This window comes from Trematomus bernacchii, unplaced genomic scaffold (assembly GCF_902827165.1).
Source record: "Trematomus bernacchii unplaced genomic scaffold, fTreBer1.1, whole genome shotgun sequence".
NCBI lineage: Eukaryota > Metazoa > Chordata > Actinopteri > Perciformes > Nototheniidae > Trematomus > Trematomus bernacchii.
The window spans coordinates 2,875,540-2,895,381 of record NW_022987607.1 but is presented as its reverse complement, the minus strand read 5'-3'; the positions used below and the strand labels follow the sequence as shown (position 1 = coordinate 2,895,381).

At 39.0% G+C, this 19,842-nt stretch overlaps 1 protein-coding gene across 2 annotated transcripts in view; it reads left to right on the top strand.

Annotated features, from left to right (window-relative positions):
- Window positions 1-19,842, top strand: part of LOC117482807 (CMP-N-acetylneuraminate-beta-galactosamide-alpha-2,3-sialyltransferase 1-like) — a 135,554-nt gene that overhangs the window by 63,100 nt on the left and 52,612 nt on the right. The window contains exon 2 of one of the 2 annotated variants that reach the window (XM_034130998.1): window positions 17,276-17,353. The exons of the other annotated variant lie outside the window; for it this stretch is intronic. The gene's annotated coding sequence lies outside the window, so the exon portion shown is untranslated. The remainder of the gene's footprint in view (window positions 1-17,275; window positions 17,354-19,842) is intronic. 2 annotated transcript variants of the gene reach the window in all.

Genomic DNA, 19,842 nt, shown 5'->3' with positions numbered 1-19,842 from the left:
CAATATCTTAAAGGTCACCTATCATGTTATTTTTAGGCAATAGCATAGGTCTCAGATATATAAAAAATATATAAAAAACATGTCTATGAAGTGTTTTGCTCAAAATACCAAACAGATCACCCATTCTAGCTTTGCCTCATATCCCTCTATTTCACTTCCTGTTTCAAAAGTGCTGATTTTGGGTATAAAGCTTTAAAAAAAAAATTGATAAAAAAAAAAGGAGGGGGCTGAGCTCATGCGGGACCCGGCAGCTACCGTCTAAACTAAATACTGCCGTGATGAAACGCCATATCATGGATTATCAAGGATTATTTCTGAAACCTCACGCCTCAGTCTCAGATGAAGCCTCAGTTACAGGATTGATGGGAACAAAGATGGCTTCAGGAGATGTCTGTGCACATTCATATCCAGGTAGCACAATGTCAAACACTGTGAAAACCACGAGTGGCATGGTGGGTAATTAAATGCTCGAATGGCTTCTTGAAGTCTGAAGTGTGGAGGCACCATGCTTCCTGATAAATGAGGACATGTTTGAGGAAAGAGTCACTTAATAGAGATGACCCTCCTCTTTAAGGTTGTAATGTTTTCAGCAGCATTGCAAGCATCTGGTGTCACGGCCCCAGCATTATATACATAGGGGAATATTTACCAAGCCTTTTATTTACTTAAGGGCACTTCCCATAGGTGAGATCACTGAAAAGGGCAGTGGAAAGTGTGTTTAGGCGGGGTTGTAAATGCATCCAAGTGGATCCAACCATTGCACCATATGTATCACAACTTCACAACAGACTGAAAACTACGTTGGAAAAGATCAACTGAGAGATGGTTTTACCGGATACACATGTCGAGGGAAAGTAAAAGATTATATAGTAAGTAGTAGAGACAAAACAGAGAGGGAGAAAATGGGAAAATATAGCAAAGGTGTTAAAATGTTTCACTGAAAGTCGTATTTTTCATGAACTATTTGACCAAAAATTGCTCACATTCAGCATTGCTTTTATCTCCAAAACTCAAAAAATGCTTTGCCTTTATCCATCCCCTGCTCCCTGGGCACAGATAAGTAACACCTTGCGTCTAATGATAATGTTGTTTAGGAAAAGTGCATTTAGCCAGGCTGTCTTTTCATTCAACGCGTCCCATCAATAGAATTCAATACCACAACCAATAAGAGAGTCCTCATCCTACTACTCATTCAAGTACACAGTGTTAAAAAGTGGCTCATTGATAACCAACAGTGTCAGCACTGATGTGTGGGTGTAGGTGTAGGTGTGTGTGTGTGAGTGCGTATTGTGAATGTTTTCTTTATTATCATGACTTGCTCCTTACCTGTATTCAGTGATGTCGTCTATTGTAAATATGTAAAAAGAATTGTATAACAATGTAGTGGTATTTGTATTCTTGCAAAGGGACTATCGGTGAAAACTAGCCTTTTGGGTAATTCGAGTACATTTACACGTTTTGAATATGTTGATTAATGTACACTGTCCCTTGTTTTAAATAAATCAATTCAATTCAATTCAAAGTCAGTGTCTCAAACCAATATTTTAAGTTCAGCAGGATTTTCTTTTGTGCACCATTCCTTTCAAGCAACAAGTGTCTCACACTTCCTGCATCAGGGCTTATTGAATGGCACTCAAATGTCCAAATATATGAACTGTGGATGGATGGATAGCAACGAATTTGAAAAAATGTCAGCCTTGCAAAGAATTGTGTCTCTAAGAGCTAGTCAAGATGAATTGAGTCATTTTTAACCCTTTGAGATCTCATCTCCCCGGTGAACATAAATGCATTTTTGTTGACAAATGGAAAAATCATTAGCCGTGGGGTGGCTTTCTAATCAAATTATGTATCTAATTCAATAATAAACTCATGAATATCTCATTAAAATAATGAGATAACAACTAATTACTGATAATTCATTCCGAAATGAAATAATATTAACATATTTACTGCACCCAAGGCCTGTGGCTTAATTTAATTGCACACTAATATTTGAGTCTAATATTTAAATCTTCCACATTTACAAGCAGTCAACAAAACATTTCTTGCATAAATGGTTGGTATTGATCAATAAAGTGAACTACCCCTAACATGATCATTTTAATGAGGAGTAACCTGAACAAAAAGCAAAAACAAGAATTTATGAACAATGACTAATTGCTATGGGCACTTGGATTAAAATGCAAATATAATTGTATTGTCATTATTTCAAAGCAAGCAATAATCAGTATGTTTTCTACACATTTATTCACGAAGACATGATAAACACACATGGCTTACGTATTTAATTTTGTCTTAATTAACATTATTTAATTTCCTATTCTGTTCTTGTACATATCATATTCTATTGACATGTATATAGACTTTTTGCACTACTTTTTATTTTGTATTTTTGTATTTTATTATATATGTTGCATTGTTGGAGGAGCTCAGGTCAGAAGAATTTGATTGCCATTTCTACACTTTGTGCATATGACAATAAAACCTTTGAATCTTGAATCTACTGGAATAACCTTAGCTGACGCAACAAAATACAGTATGTTTCCCCCCCACCTCACACCGTTTCACTACAGCCTAAAACCATTTTGTGCTTACACATATGAAATTCATAAATCCTCTCCAGGTATTTGGCAGTCCAACTCAAACTCCTGACACATCAGAAACCGCCTGAATGGACACAATAACTCTGACTGGAGTACTCTGGCATCTTTTAAAAATCCCCAAAGTTACAGCGCAACATCAATAATCATCTGTAGGACAAGAAGACATGTTGAAACAGCTATAATTACTGCTTTAGTCATTACCTAGCTGCAGGAGCACAACCAGAGATTACCATCGATAATGAGCATGATAAGAGGCCCTTTGAGGGTTTGTATGAGTTTGGTTTACATGGTGAAGCTAACCTGCAGAAGTGTTCATTAGAAGTTGGAGCATCTTAAAGTGGACCTATCATGCTATATTTAAATTATATATTGTAGGGCCATACCTATATAAGGTATATTTATACGTTTCTGTTTTCAAAATACCAAACAGATCATGCATTTTAGCCATGCCTCATTTCGCTCTATGTGCTGTTTGCTGTCTACGGGGCTGATCTCTGTGAGCTGCAGCTGACCACGCCCCCCGGCAGGAGAGGGTAGCCGTGCTCTGATCAAGTCAGAAGAGGGGGAGAAAAATAGATCTCCGTCCTCCGTGTTTTATTATATTATTATATAGAGTCGTTATTCATTTGTTTTAAAGCTCAATAAATAACAAAGAAGACCGGCACTTTTCTAATTTTGTCCGGAAGATTTAAACTTTAACGGACATCTTGACCGGCGAAAGAAAACCTAACTGAAACTCTGCCGCACGGTCCCCTCGTTCCTTGGAAGAGGCGGAGAGGTGGGTGTTTGTCATCTGCTGGTGGACTAACCGGAGAGAATTACAGTGCTTGCCTCGACGGGGAGGGATTGCATTGAATTAAAGCAGCGGGAGCAAACGCTTGCCTCGGGGAGGGAGAAAGAAAGCCACAGCGGAGAATAAACAGAAGGGCAGCCATGACAACCATGCGCGGGAAGTCTTCTTCGCTGCTTTTGTGGCAGACTACAGCACCACTTACAGGCCTGGCATATGTACTACAGCGTCTCCAGCGCTTTCGAGCGGCAATGGCCGTGGCCGTGGCCCAACCCCCCATTCCCCTAATAGGTGGAGAGTTGGCCCAATAGCCGTAGCACCACCGTCCTGACGTCAGGACAGTGTTCAAATCTGTATCAGTTTTTATCAGATCCGTTGCAGCCCCGTTTTTAGAGATTTGGGAATGGAGGAAAATAGAGAGGGTTGTGTTTTCTGACACTTGGTGAGTTCCCTGGAACACCGGGGACACATATTCATGTATAAAAGACGTACAAAAGTGCATTTTGCATGATAGGTCCCCTTTAAGATTCTTTACTGTGACATACGTTATTTCTCTTTACATGGAAGCAGGATGGACATAAAAAAAAAAAAATGTAAATGATATATATATGTGTGTGTGTTTAAGTAGATACATGTGTACTTGTGTAGATATTTGTAATTTCAAACAACCCCTATGTACTTTTTCGTTTTTATTTAATTTGACCAATTCTGTTCTGTATTTAATTTGTCATTTTCAGGTCTCTAGAAATATATGATTTGCAAAACTGTACTTTTAATAAAATGTGACCCCAAATAAATAAAGAATAAAAAAAACAAAAACAAAATCATAATGAGATAACAATGTTAAAATAATAATAATTGTCCAGGTCCCAGCTGTGTGCACATTTCCGTTGTGTTTTGAGCTTCCTGCAGCATTTTGTTTTTGACATGTAACGTTTAAGCAGCACTTTTAATAAACCCTGTGGGCGTTTCGTCAAGTTGGTGAACCTTTCATAAATGTTGCGCGTTTGTTGTCGAGTTGGTGAAGATGTTTCTTGATCTGCAGGTGTTTTGGCAAGCATTTATCCTAATGTAAGTGTTGTGAACCGTTATAGCGAGTTTGCACCTGTCGGCGCAATTAGTGCAAGCGCGCCACAGTTTCGCCTCTGCGAAGCTCCGGCGCTTGCAGTTCACGCACGTGCAAACACACACAACTAAGAATCGTGACAGAAGCTACTGTGACTGTGGCTGGAAGGGTGTCATTATATTATTCATTAGCGCCAGCGTTCGTAAGCATGTGTCATATTTGGTATTACAGCAAAACAGAAATGCAAAGCATGTTATCCGTTCCCATCTAACCCCCTCTCTCTGTCCATGCAAAACCAAAGGGAGCAGGTGAATGCAACCAACAATAACGCCGCTCAAAGCTCCATTAGACGCCTACCAACATGGAATAATAAGGGGAAAATACCACATATTAGCAAGAAAACAAAGAGGCCGTACATTTGGCTCGCACACAAAGTATTTCCACCATGCTGAGACAGAAACAAACTTGTATTTAGTGCATTAGTGACAGCCAGAGTCCATCCTACAGTCCACATGGAGGTCTGGACCAGGCTCCAGTGGATTGGGGAGTTCACATTATTAACAACCTGCAGTGGTCCGATAACACTGTGGCATTAGATTAGACAGGGCAGAGCTGGCTGTTCACTCTGAGGTTATTTAATGCAGCCTGTCTTAATCCCCCACACTGTAAGTGAAAAGTCTGCCAAAAAGTCCATCTGTTCCCTGAACATACAGAAGGCTTCTTCACTGGGTGAACTTCTGAAACTTTTTAGAAAAGTTTTTGAGGTCCTTTGATGTCGTTGAATTTGCAGAGGAGTGTGAAAGGAGAGCATAAAGAAAAGTGCTTCTTTTGAGATTAACACAAGAAGCAACGATCTTTTGAATGTGATTTCTCAAGTTTATATTAATAGGCACATTAACGGTTGTGTGTTTTTTATTAATTTCTCTAGGGGGACAAGTACAAGTTGTAACAGTACTGACAGAAAATCTCTCCTCCTACACAAGCCTCCTCACTGTCTCCCTCCTCTCGCTCTGTAACTGGCACAAATGTCACATTTTTATAGCAGAGATGAGAAAGCTATAGTTAACAGCTGAGTCCAGAGTAAAAGTCCCAGCGATCAGCATCCAAAACACTGTAACTGCTATGGCATTTGCATTTTCATTTGGATGAATGCCTACTGTCCTACTCAAAGAGACAGAAGGTCATTTTCAGAATGAGCTTGCTACATTTGAAGTCCACCAAATAACTTCCACCAAAACGGATAAAATCAGCAATTGGGAAACTGACATTTACTCTAGAACTGATACCACTAGGACATTTTCAGTGAGAAACCGAATCTGTTTCACATTTAAAGGTTTTCTGCCCTGCTCTTTTGATGTGGAATAACATACTGATCCAATGTAAGTATGTATAGGGCCAGAGTATCTTTGCTCAAACACAATACTTTGTTCTTAATGCAGACCTTGTACAAATTAAAGTGACAGGAAGTCAGTCTTTTCAGTAGCAGCTCGTTACATCTGAAGTCCGCCAAATAATGTTTGTGGACTTCCACCAAAACGGATAAAATCAGCAATTGGGAAACTGACATTTACTCTAGAACTGATACCACTAGGACATTTTCAGTGAGAAACCGAATCTGTTTCACATTTAAAGGTTTTCTGCCCTGGTCTTTTATTGTGAAATAACATACTTGTCCAATGTAATTTAGATATATTTATTTATTCCCCAACACTTCTATAGGGCCAGAGTATGTTAGCTCAAACACAATACTTTTCAATCTTTAATTCTGGATCAAGGTTTTAGTTTTTTTTCTTAATGCAGACCTACTAGTACAAATTAAAGGTGGGGTAGGTAAGTTGGAGAAACCGGCTCGAGATCGCTAGAATTTGAAAATACACAACCGGAGAAAATCTGCCACTTCCTTATAGAGCCCCTCCTCCAACACACACGAACGCGCACATGACCAATGAGGGCACGAGATAAGTTTGTGCACAGATGGAAGGCTGACAGGCAGGTCGACCATCCAGTTATTTTAGCCGGCCTGGCTAAAATGATTGGTCGTGCTTTTTACAGTACTACAGCTTCCACAGATGATATTTTTTAATGGATTTTTTGTCAAAGCACTTCAGATATTCATTGCTATCGGGATGTTAAGAGCATTCCATGGAATATAACAAAAAGTGTATCTCGAGCCGGTTTCTCAAACTTACCTACCCCACCTTTAAAGTGACATAAAGTTAGTCATTTCAGCGGCAGCTCATTACATCTGAAGTCCGCAAAAATAATGTTTGTGGACTTCCACCAAAAAAGATAAAATCAACAATTGGGAAACTGACATTTACTCTAGAACTGATACCACTAGGACATTTTCAGTGAGAAACCAAACCATTTCTTGAATTGTGCTCCAGTTTGGCATGTCAAATTGCTTTTCTCACTGTTGTGATTACTAGAAACTCAACAGTGTAAATAATGTCAGACACTGACTAGCAGGATGACGGTTACTATGTTAGATATACAGAAGAAATGAAGACGAGAACAAAGGGATGATCTTGATATAACTCCTGAACAGTGAGGGTTAGAGTCATGACATTTGATATGCGTGATTGGCTCTCGACCAAGCTTATGTGCACCAAGTTTGATATGTGTTGCTACTTCCTTTCATATAGCTATCATTCACTCCCATTGCAGCGGAAAATAGATTATCCTCATATAACTCCTGAACAGTGAGGGCTCGAGTCATGAAATGTGTTGTCTTTGATTGGCTCTTCTTCCTGCTGTTATGTCCTGCTTCCTTTTTCTATAGCTGTCATTGACCCCCATTGTAAAATAAGACCTCTGTTTCACATGAAAAGCCTTTTAGCCCTGGTCTTTTGTTGTGATATGTCAGCAGGATGTGTTGCAGTTCAACAGTAATACATTATTATGTGGTTTCTGGTGTAGCTAGAGAATATCCCGACCATGTCACTATCTTTTGTACGGCATTGTTTGCAGTCTGATTTGCAACTCTTGGCAAGAGAATAGACTTTAGAGACAGTTCTAGATATATTCATATCAGTGTTTCCCACAGAATTTGATTCTATTTGTGGCGGCCCGCCACAAATAAATCAATGTATGGGAAACACTGCATATATTTCCCAACTTATATATGAGGGCCACATACAGAAAAACAAGGTGAGGTATATTTCCTATTAAGTGAAGTTATAAGTTAGCAAAGTCAATCAAATGCAGGTCTATTATTGTTTATACTTGGATATTCTTTAAGAGAAAAAACACAGCTTTCCATAGAAATTCATTCATTTGTTTTGCAGCTCATCCCTTACAACAGAAGCCTCAGATTGCTTATAATAATGGGAAATATGAAAGGTGTATTTCAAGCTTGTTATGCAAATACTTTTTTTTTATCATCCAAGATTTTTTAGACAAAGTTCTCAACTTTAATTGACTGAATTTATCTGAAAAGTGGGCTTAGAAAGACATGAATGCTACTGTGTAATATAGTTTTGCAATGTTTACATACTGTATATATTTAAGAAGTACAATATAAGACAAGCACATTCTAGTTATACTTCTAGAATTTCCTGAGGGCCAATTCAATAGGCCATAGTTTGGACACCGATGGCTTAAACTATTACAGCTTAGTTGTGTTTCTAACTTATGGCCCTGCCTTCCTTTGTGGAGCTGCGTATAGATTTGAAGGGAAGATTGGGATCACTGAGGGCAGAGAGTCTTTGTTCCAGAACAAAGCGCAGGCTAGAAAGTCAGCTGTGAAAGGCAGAAATGTCGAGTCATTGGTATCGATCAACAACGATATCAATACCCTGCAGATATACGATGGTTTTATGGCCACGGGGCTGATTGACTCTGTAAGTGGAAGAGTTAGAGTCAGCTTTCTGATACGTTTGTATTCCTGAACGACAGAAAAGTAGTCAGAGTTGCAGCGGACCTGCAGGTTTCTGGGAGTTTGTTCCAGATATTTGGAGCATAATAACTGAACTTCGTGTTTAGTTCTGACTCTGGGGACAGAAAGCAGACCAGAAGACCTGAGAGTTCTGGATGGTTCAGGGCCGTCCCTCCCTACAAGCCGATCATGCAGACTGCGTGGGGCCTCATCTTGTGGAGGGTGCCTCAACTGAGCCGAAAATGCGGCGCACTTATGCGCTTATGCGGCGCAATTAGTGTGGCGCAGCACGGTTTCACCGCTGCGAGGCTCCACTAGCACCCCCCCCCCTCCCCCGTCGACGCTCGCGAAACAGAGGGCCTCATCATATAACTTTGCGTGGGGCCTCATGTTGGCCAGGACGGCCCTGGGGTGGTTCATAATTTAGCAGGAGATCAGACATGTATTTTGGCCCTAGTCCAGGGGTCTGCAACCTTTTTGACCAAAAGAGCCATTTTGCCCCCTTTTCCACAATTTTTTGTCTAGAGTAGCAAAACATATTTAATAGCTTGATAGCTTATAAAGTTGTATATATTGTTACACCATAGACAAAAACTACCGTTTTTTATAAGGAGAATAAAAAAAAATACACAGGCATACTTTAAAATAAATCAACACAGCATTTAGGGAGTCCTCTGAACATTTGAAGAAAATGAATATAATTAAAATGGGCCCACTTTGAAATAAATAAAACATATAGCTGCACCCTAAAAAGAGTTAACTGATTGAATTATGATGAAGATCGTCAGCTGTCTTCCTCTCCCATGTTTTTCCCCCAATACGTAAAGCTGCAGCACCTTTGACAACTTCTCTCTACATATCAAACATCCCGGTAAGCCAGCATCGTTTGCTGTGAAAGCAGATAACTCTAACCACGCAGAATTAAACCCTCTGTGTTCCTCCCATACTTTTCTTTTCTTTGATGTATCCATAGTTTGCTCATCGAGCCGGGGGTCAGGGGGTCAGGTTATTCGCCTGCAAGAAAAGGCGCTGGTGCGGGACCGTAGCAGGATGTGACGCATCTTTGAGTTGACCTAATTAATTTTTTTTTTATATGTCACAGTATCACCTCAAAATACAAGATACGAAACATTTTCAACCGTGCAACAAAATATAAATAGTCCTACAAATATTTTTATTTTATTTCCTTCTTATTTTTGTCTAAGCTCAAGGGAGCCAGAGTAGAGGGCTTAAAGAGCCGCGGGTTGCCGACCCCTGGCCTAGACCATTCAATGCTTTATAAACCAGCAGCAGTATTTTGAACTCAATTATTTGACAGAGAGGAAGCCAGTCTAAAGACTTCAGAACTGGACTGATGTGATCCACTTTCTTAGTGTTAGTGAGGACTCGAGCAAAGTCTTCCAAGATGAAGTAAAACTCTTTGTACCATCGACCCAGACCCAGACACGGTTATTCTGCCCTCCAACATACAGACTTTACACCGCTTCCTGCTGTGCCAATGCTACTGAACATAAACATAGGTTCTTTTAAGTGTGAACAAACAACCAATGCTGTGGATCTCTGGAGAGGACAGTGTGCTTTTCATGTTGTACTTGACAGAAGTGGAATTTTATATCAAAATGCACAAGTGGATCTGGAACAACATCAGAGATGGGCTGAACTCCTCAGTGCATCTTGGAAGGAAATCATTCAATACAGCAACAAGAAATCAGCCCTGTTGATGTACTTTAGTGACAGATCTGAATAAAGATTGTCATAAATGAAACAAAGACAGCAGCCATTTGCCACAGATGAATAGGACAGCTTGCACTATGAAATGGTCGTCTCCAATCGTTGTTTGCCAAACCTCTGAAATCCTCTGAGGATAATTCCACACTGTAAGCTATTTTGTTGTCATGTCACAATGCCTTGGCCTCCGACTCATATTTTCACATCTACATAAAAAAGAAAATCACTCTGGTGTAAAACCACTGTCAAAAACCTCCCACAATCAAGAACATAGAGAATAATCAGCACCTCGGTAGACATGTTTATGTAGAGAAAATGCAAATGGGCTGGTTTATTTCATACGAGGCTTCCCACACCTTCCCCGTTGCTCATGATTAATGAGACAGACGCTGCCTTTTGGATGGAGAACTTCCCTGACAAAACACATTAATACTGAGGCCTCTTTTACATTCTCCTGCCAGCTAGCTATCAGTAGAAGTGCAGGAGAAAACATTTGTCTGCATGTAAAATGGCCTCATCAAAACATGGAGATAAAAACAGAAGGGGAGGAAATCACTAGAATCATAGCAACACGTATTCTCGTTGACAAATGTGCAAATGGACTTCTCTTTTCATACCGTCGAAGGCACCCCACGTCTTCTGCTTTGTTAATGATTGATGGTGCAGGCGTCTCATTTTGGAGGAGGAACGTGACAACACATCAATAATCAGAGCTACTTTACATTCTGTCCACTTTGCTATCAAAGGAAGTGCAGAGAGGGAAAAAAACATTTGACTTCATGCAAAACAGTTGGAGATTTTCAATGTGAAAGATCAAAAATATTTTGAGGGGAGACAAGAGCTGCGGATATGTTTACCTTATTGACTTATTGATTTTTTTTGGTTTTATTACATGCAGGGCTTTTCATATCTGAACAGCTGATACTGGGCAATTGGTGTGTACAAACTGTGGCTCTAGTGTCAAATCCTGTGTTATATATATTATATTTGTTGGTTTCATTACCTGGTACTTGAATAGAAAGCGAAGAGTAGGCATGAACAATTCAATGAAGAAACCAAATGATATCTGACCAATAATGCTATTTCAATTTGAATAGCGTATTTTTTTTAGTAGAGTTTTTAGTAGTTTTTTAGTACTAGAATTAAAACTTGCTTATAAATCTATTTAACCCTTAGATGCACGAGTGACTGGACCCTACACTCTTCCATAAGTGGGTCTAACAGGACCCGTATTAGAATAATATGTGTTTTTATGCAATTTTTGGTTAAGAAAAATCTCTTGTATAATATTTAGTATTATATTTTGGTTCACACTAGAAATATTTTATATTTAATTTTTCACTATTTATCATTTTAGAAATGTCTTTTGCATTTTGAAAAAAAACGTTTTCCCATAGGATCCCATAGAAAATGCATGCGGGTCAGTTTTGACCCACTTATGGAAGCTTGGGGTACTAATACAAAAACTACAATTTCTTAAAATGTAAATTAAAAATGTGAATGGCATGATATACAAAACATGTTTTTTGAGGACTAGCTGGAATATGAAATGATACATTTTTTTAATTACAAAGATACTTCAAGAAACCACCTCACCGGGTCCAAAAAGACCCACTTATGGAAGCTTGGGGGTAGCAATACAAAAACTACAATTTCTTAAAATGTAAATTTAAAATTAGAATGGCATGATATCCAAAACATGTTTTTTGAGGAATAGCTGGAATATGAAATGATAAAAAAATGTAATTACAAAAATACTTCAAGAAAACCACCTCACCGGGTCCAAAAAGACCCACTTATGGAAGCTTGGGGTAGCAATACAAAAACTACAATTTCTTAAAATGTAAATTTAAAATTAGAATGGCATGATATCCAAAACATGTTTTTTGAGGAATAGCTGGAATATGAAATGATAAAAAAATGTAATTACAAAGATATTTCAAGAAAACCACCTCACCGGGTCCAAAAAGACCCACTTATGCATCTAAGGGTTGAGTTCCCTGACATAGAGGATATGGATTTTACTCTAGCATTAATAATGCATTTAATTATGGATTATCATATTTTAAAGTGTTGATATAATTACTCAATAAGAAATCTCCTAAATGTGTGCTGTGCATGTGATTAGTGTTCAAAACTGATAGGAATTCATCACAAGTGGAGATGCAAGAGTATCTACAGAAAACAAACAGATCAGTCTGAATTTGGGATAAAAAACAAAAAAGCATTGAGTCTTGGGTTTTAATATATAAATGACATATAGCTCCAAAAGTGGAACAAGGTGATGTGAAAAACAGTGGAATGAGAGGATTTTTCCCAAATGAAAGGTGAATGCATGTTAAGAGGTTTAAAATAGTAAGTGAGAGCTGGGGGAATAGTTCAGAATCATCGTGTGAAGGTTCATCTCCTGCAGCGCTCTGTATTCAGTGAGTAAGCAGCCTCTCAGGGAGTTAACACACCATGGAAACTTTATTGCTCCCGGCAACTTAAGGTGCACGGATGTGTGTGTGAAGGACGTGACGAAAAAGACTCTGCAGTAATCAGAAGAAATACAGTGAGAGAGAGAGAGAGAGAGAGAGTGTCTAATGGATAATGCAATTTTGCAATAATAAAATTAGGGAATAATGAGCTGCTGAGCCAGGGCAAATGAGTAAAGGTCCATTAGAGCCGTGTTCATAACAGTAAAGCTACAGCAACAAGGACATAAAAGGAGCAGGGGATGATGTTAATGGGAAGATCAGTGATGAATATCTGCTGCTTTGTGGCAGGGTGGCAATCACCTCAATAATTCACGGAAAATCCAAGGAACAAGGACACACCGTGCATTTCTGTCCCCTCAAAGTTGCCATATAATAAGCTTCATTTCAACAAAATCCACACCTTTCACAATGCATGTCTAACACGTGCATGATGTGACACATTTTAACCTGTTAAGCCCTGAGCCTGTTTTTCAGGCCTCAGGCTCGAAAATGACATTCCCAGAACAAATGACTATATCTTCCCTTCTAAAAGGGGTAAATTAATACTCTTTTTTCTCAAAGCAATGATAAACCTGTGAGTTGGATGTAGAAAAGTCAGAATCAATATAGATTTTTTTATTTTAAAGTAAATTCAGATTGAACATAGTAAAAAAATATAAATTATAGTGTCCGTCCAAAAATAAAAATTACTTATAGTGAAAACCACCCTTGGATGATGGGATAGAAGACTAAAAGCTTTAGGAATCCAAACTATAACATATAATAAGTACCCTGTATCAAGATTGATGCAAAACAAGTGACATTTGACCTTTTTAGAGAGGTTTAGAAAACAAAAAACACTTCTGGGGTCATTTGGGTGGATTTTCCATATCTCTGGAACCCATCGGTCGATTTTGATGATTGACACCTCTTTGTAACCGTTAGAGCCAATAGAATCGAGGGGAAGTTCCTAAAATCCATCTAAACATTACCCATTGGTGAATGAGTGATGCACAGCCAGAATGCCCAAAACCGTCAAACACTCTCGTAGCAGCTAATATGAAATCTCCGTTATTGACATATGAAGATGGATTATCAGTAATCATTTCAAAGTGACACAGACACATTGGATTAACCATTGGATTAACCTTCAGCAGCGTTTTATGCGTTTTAATGCCATTGAACACAACTTTTGATCAGAAAACAGCAACGGTAAGACTTATTTTCCGCTTTGGTCCCGTGAAGCTACGTTGTATCCGATAAGTAATAAAGTATTTCTACCGTGAGTTCTGTGCTAAGTGCGTTCAAATCTTTCCGCTCAGGGCTAATTCAGAGGCTTGGTATTACCCTTGGGTTTTGTTTAGCTAAAAATGGTTCATATTGTCTGATAGCTGAGTTTCTTCCCGTTAAGTGGGTATGACACATTCATAGTTTGTTAAATGTTAAGAAGCCCTCAGACGCTGTTTCTTGCAAGATGTTGCGTTTTGACACATATTCATGGGCTGCATAGGAGGAAGTGTAATGACTTTTGCTTGGTGGTAAACAATATGCCTCCTTAAAGGGACAGTACATCCCAAAAATGAAAAAATACATAGTATTTCTCTTATCTTTACAGCTGTTTATCATGTTGTATTCTGATCATTTAAGACAAATCGTAGCAAAAACAACAAAAGTGTTATTGTGCTATTGTGTACCAGTCCCCTAAAAACTCATCAAGAGTCCCTTTTAACACTTGATAATCTCTCCAATGGCAAAATAGACATCACCTTTGCAAACCATGCTAAGATAACGGTTGGGTATGATGCATTTCTTAACCCTAACCCTAACCCTAACCCTAACCCGGAGATATTTATTGAAACATGGAAATTTTTTTCTGTGTTTTTTAAAACTGCAAATCAAAGAATCACGTTGTAGAAGAGCTTGGATTATCAAGACAACAACACGGAGGCTCCACACTCCTAAGATTCATGGGAAAATGCATAATTCCTTGTAACCTTAGTCAGATAATGGGTCATTCCTCAATTTCTTTTTTACTTTTACAATGAAAGCCTTATGGCATATATTCCTCTTTTTCCTGTGGTTCACTTGTCACATCCCGCTGTGTTCAATCTTCTATCCTTCAACAAATAAGTGCCTGCAGTCTTATCAATCCTTCATGTCATCACAACAAGAGCAAATAGTCCGGCAGTGGCTCAGTCAGTAGGGGCTTGGACTGGGAGCCGTAGGGTCGCTGGTTCAAGTCCCCGACCAGACCTAAATATGGAGTGTGGACTTCTACTTGGAGAGGTCCCAGTTCACCTCCTGCCCTGCCGTGGTGCCCTTGAGCAAGGCACCGGACACCCCCCTTCCCCCCCACTCCCATTGCTCCCCGGGCGCTGTACAATAGCTGCCCACTGCTCCTAGTACTAGACTCCTTGTACTAGGATGGGTTAAAAGCAGAGGCCAAATTTCACTGTGTGTGCTGTGTGCTCTGCATGTGTGACCATTAAAGAGGGTTTCATCCCTCCCTATTCTATTCTATTCTATTCTAAATGGTCACTTTGGATATTTACTGTTTTGTTTCCTCTGATGACCTGTGTGAGGATTTTGGTCACATACTCAAATCAGAATGTGTAAACATCAATAGCTAGACAAAAGCACACCATGCAAGTTTAAAAATGTATAAATAACGCATTGCTCCTGGGCAAAAATGAACTCTTCTCACCTTCAAAATGTCAGGACACATTACTTGGACCACTTTGCATTTGCTATTTTGTCCTCTGGATTTAAAAGGCTTTAATTGAACCAGGGGTTACAGCCCTTTCAGAAATCCATTAAAAAGCCTCAACATAAAACAGACTGATGTTTCTTACAGTAAACTTGGCTTTAGCCTTGTGTTATGGAGCAACAAAGAACATGTGGTTACTGTAGGTTGTTTCACCTTGAATTTAATGAACTATTCGTGACGACTGACTCTGTATTCTGTTCATCTCTGAGAACTAACTTCAGAGTTATTTCTACATTAATTCAAATCTTATGTGAAGATATTTCAATCCCTCTCATGCCCCCAGAATCCTCTTTATGAGATCGAGCGAGCGAGAAACACAACCAGGCCTACGCTTTTTTATCAAAATAAAGCTCCGACTCAAAGTCAATATCTGTGAAAATGAAATACCCTTCGCCAAAGCCAGAGTCTAATGTGTGAAGTCTCCTAGATGTGATGCCATCAAATGTAAAAATCTGGAGCGTTTTCATTTTTTTATTCCCTGAGTGATATTATTAGTTATAGAGCTGCAATTTCACAGAAAATCCCCCTAGGTTTTGTGTGCGTTGCCTTTTACATCTCTTCTTATTCATCCCGTCTGTGGAGTTTCAGATATTGAATGTTGATGAGAGCAGAGAGCTTTTTATTACTCGCTTTGGCGTAATGTTGTTCATATTAAGAAACCAGTCTGCTTTTCGTTTACAGTTTCTAAGGGGCTTTTCTGACAATATGCAACATCACCGGCTCCAGCTGTCTGTTAAGGTGTATTAGCATATTATAAAAACACTATGTGACTGACAAAACTTAAAGCTGGGACTCTTATCTGCTAACATGCTGTATGTAGAGCATTTTGTTTGATATTCATCCATCCATCCATCTTCTCCCGCTTCTCCGTGGTCGGGTCGTGGAGGTATCAGTTCCAGCAGAGAGCCCCAAACGTTCCTTTCCCTGGCCACATCAACCAGCTCTGACTGGGGGGTCCCAAGGCGCTCCCAGGCCAGCGAAGAGATATAATCCCTCCACCTGGTCCTAGGTCTACCCCTCGGTCTCCTCCCAGCTAGACGTGCCTGGAACACCTCCCTAGGGAGGCGCCCAGGTGGCATCCTTACTAGGTGCCCGAACCACCTCAACTGGCTCGGCCACTTGTATCCGCGATCTCGTTCTTTCGGTCATGATCTCGGGGGTATATGCCTCACCATTTCATGTAAATAAGAAGGTTGGAGACAGCTGGTCTGATTACTATTCGTTGTAAGGGAGCTCTTTTTTGTATTGACTGAGACAATCTCTATCGGCTTATTCCACTTACTGTGTGGATAATTAGTGATTAAAGTTAATACAAACATAATTGGAATACAGGTTTAAGCTTTTTGATTGAATTGAATGTCTCTCTGTGAAAGTGTTACCTTGAATAAAAGTACTATACCGACATGTTGAATTAAAACCACATTTACAATCTGAACGAGCTGCTGTGCCAAGGTCACTTTCCATGTTAACTCCCACTGGTTCACTCGACAAGCTTCAGAACGGCAGTATTCTGATTTCTGAAATTGCAGAGGTAAAGCTGGGATACAAATAATTTCCTCGCTACACAAAATGAAAACTCTTGTAAATGTGATGTGCCTTCCTGTTGTTCTCCAGAACGTTTTTAAGTCAGAACAAGGGGTTATTCCATCTTAATGCCACAAGAATATAATGGATGCTTTTAGGGTGCTTTCATTGAACGATGGATGTTTTATTCAAATTTGATTGGATTTCTCACTTAACTTTGACCAGTATGGGATTATCCATTGACGTTTTTTTCCCCTGATCTTAAATATAGTCAAAATAGATCTCACAAATTTCTCATGCATTTCTGTACCACAAAACCACACGTGTGTTTATATAAGCTTTATTTTTTAAGGGGTGGACAGGACGTTGCGCATTTTCGGGAAGACAATACAAAAATATGGGTGAAACCACAGCTCACACACTGCTGCTTACCCCCCCCTCTCTCTCTCTTTGTCTCTCAGCCTCTGAAGTGTGAACAGACGCTCTCTCACTCTACAGACTTTGATCAGCGCCGGGCTGCCAGCTTTCAGTCGGACAAGGTCAGGGAACGAAATGATGGCCTGTGTCAAAAGTGTGGAGCTGCCACCTGTTTGAGAATTAATTCTGCCTCTCTCACATCTACCTGAACCTTTAATGTCCAGGGACTTCAAACTGAGAGCAGTCAACAGCCTGTCATATAGAGGTGGGAAGTAGTGGAGTACAAATACTTCGTTACTGTACTGAAGCACATTTCTCTGGTATCAGTACTTTACTCCACTACTTATTTTTTCTGCCGACCTTTTTACTTTGACTTCTCACATTTTGAACACAAATAACCTGTACTTTCTACTTCTACATGTTGAACACAAATACCTGTACTTTTCTACTTCTTACATGTTGAACACAAATACCTGTACTTTCTACTTCTTACATGTTGAACACAAATACCTGTACTTCTACTTCTTACATGTTGAACACAAATCCTGTACTTTCTACTCTTACATTTTGAACACAAATACCTGTACTTTCTACTCTCTTACATGTTGAACCCAAATACCTGTACTTTCTACTTCTTACATTTTGAACACAAATACCTGTACTTTCTACTTCTACATGTTGAACCCCAAATACCTGTACTTTCTACTTCTTACATGTTGAACCCAAATACCTGTACTTTCTACTTCTTACATGTTGAACACAAATACCTGTACTTTCTACTTCTCACATTTCCCAAACAGGCTGGTTCCTTTAGTTTGAATGTGTGTTTGGTGGCGTGATCATTATTATTTAGAGTCATTGCGTGCCTATTGATTTGAACACGATCCGTTTGTATCCATCATTTCCTGGTCTTCTCTAAAGAAGAGGGACCAATGAAACGTTGTCATGTTGCCGTGTTCAGCATGGAAACATTCATTATCTTCTGCTGTTCCCTTTAGTGTACGGTCAGTTAGGGAAAATGAACAACCTCTGGAATGTCCAAATCGACCAATCAGATTTGAGTGTTCAACTAAGCCGTGTAATAATAATACATATTAAATTACATGCTATTACAGAATAACATAAGTGGCAGTATAAACAATCAACAAGTTAGCTCCACCTTTTTCCAGCTGCAAAATTAAAACAGTTTTAACATTACATTAGAATCCAGTGATAACACAAATAATGCAGAATGCAATGCATGCATAATGATTACTTTACGTATCATTTCATGCTAATACTTTTACTCTTTTGAATGCCAGACTTTGAGTAGCAACAGTATTTCTACACTGTGGTATTTTTTACTTTTAAGATCTTTCCCCCTTGGAAGTAGGTCCATTCATAGAGGTTTCCATTATAGGTTTCCAGTTATCCTTGCCATCCTGCTGCCTTTGACAATAAGCAACCTTGAGCTGTATGCAGATCCTCTCTGCTGTGAGTTAGAGAGCTCTGAGCAGCAGAAGGGATCACTTATAAAGCTTCCTGTGTGTCAGAGCTGCTGATAAACGGCTGTACAGTTTGTTTTCCCGCTCTGATGAGGTGAGCGAAAAATCAAAATAGGTGGGAAGTAGTGGAGTACAAATACTTCGTTACTGTACTTAAGTACATTGTTCCGGTATCAGTACTTTACTCCACTACTTATTTTTCTGACGACTTTTTACTTTGACTTCTTACATTTTGAACACAAATACCTGTACTTTCTACTTCTTACATGTTGAACACAAACACCTGTACTTTCTACTTCTTACTTGTTGAACACAAATACCTGTACTTTCTACTTCTTACATGTTGAACACAAATACCTGTACTTTCTACTTCTTACATTTTGAACCCAAATACCTGTACTTTCTACTTCTCACATTTTGAACACAAATACCTGTACTTTCTACTTCTTACATTTTGAACCCAAATACCTGTACTTTCTACTTCTTACATGTTGAACCCAAATACCTGTACTTTCTACTTCTTACATGTTGAACCCAAATACCTGTACTTTCTACTTCTTACATGTTGAACCCAAATACCTGTACTTTCTACATCTTACATGTTGAACCCAAATACCTGTACTTTCTACATCTTACATGTTGAACCCAAATACCTGTACTTTCTACATCTTACATGTTGAACACAAATACCTGTACTTTCTACTTCTTACATGTTGAACCCAAATACCTGTACTTTCTACTTCTTACATGTTGAACACAAATACCTGTACTTTCTACATCTTACATGTTGAACCCAAATACCTGTACTTTCTACTTCTTACATGTTGAACACAAATACCTGTACTTTCTACTTCTCACATGTTGAACACAAATACCTGTACTTTCTACTTCTTACATGTTGAACCCAAATACCTGTACTTTCTACTTCTTACATTTCCCAAACAGGCTGGTTACTTTAGTTTGAATGTGTGTTTGGTGGCGTGATCATTATTATTTAGAGTCATTGCGTGCCTATTGATTTGAACACGATCCGTGTATCCATCATTTCCTGGTCTTCTCTAAAGAAGAGGGACCAATGAAAACGTTGTCATGTTGCCGTTGTTCAGCATGGAAACATTCATTAGCTA